The sequence below is a fragment of the Gekko japonicus genome, unplaced genomic scaffold (genome assembly GCF_001447785.1).
Source record: "Gekko japonicus isolate JY-2015 unplaced genomic scaffold, Gekko_japonicus_V1.1 scaffold3959, whole genome shotgun sequence".
Taxonomy (NCBI): Eukaryota; Metazoa; Chordata; class Lepidosauria; order Squamata; family Gekkonidae; genus Gekko; species Gekko japonicus.
In genome coordinates, this window is record NW_015173257.1 from 70,198 (window position 1) to 70,591 (window position 394).

Below are 394 nucleotides of genomic sequence, written 5' to 3' on the forward strand. Positions count from 1 at the left end.
TTTTACTTTAGAAAAAACAACTCATACATTAACTTAAGATGATCCAAACATAGTAAGGAAAGCAATCCCAAATGCTTTCATTTACTTAAAATTATTTGGCAGAGAATTCGACACTTTAATGGTGGTCTGGGCCTGGCTGGGGCGATGGCACGTGTGCCCACAGAGAGGGCTCTGAGTGCCACCTCTGGCACCCGTGCCATAGGTTTGCCACCATTTACTCTTATTGTAAAAAAAAATGTTTTCATATCCCGACGGTACCTTTCCACCCATAATTTAAACCCATTCTTGCGAGTCCTCTCCTCTGCTATGAACCAGAATAGCTCCCTGCCCTCTTCTAAGGGACAGCGTTTCAAAAAGTTAAGGAGAGCGAACGTGTCCCCCCTCAACATCCCCT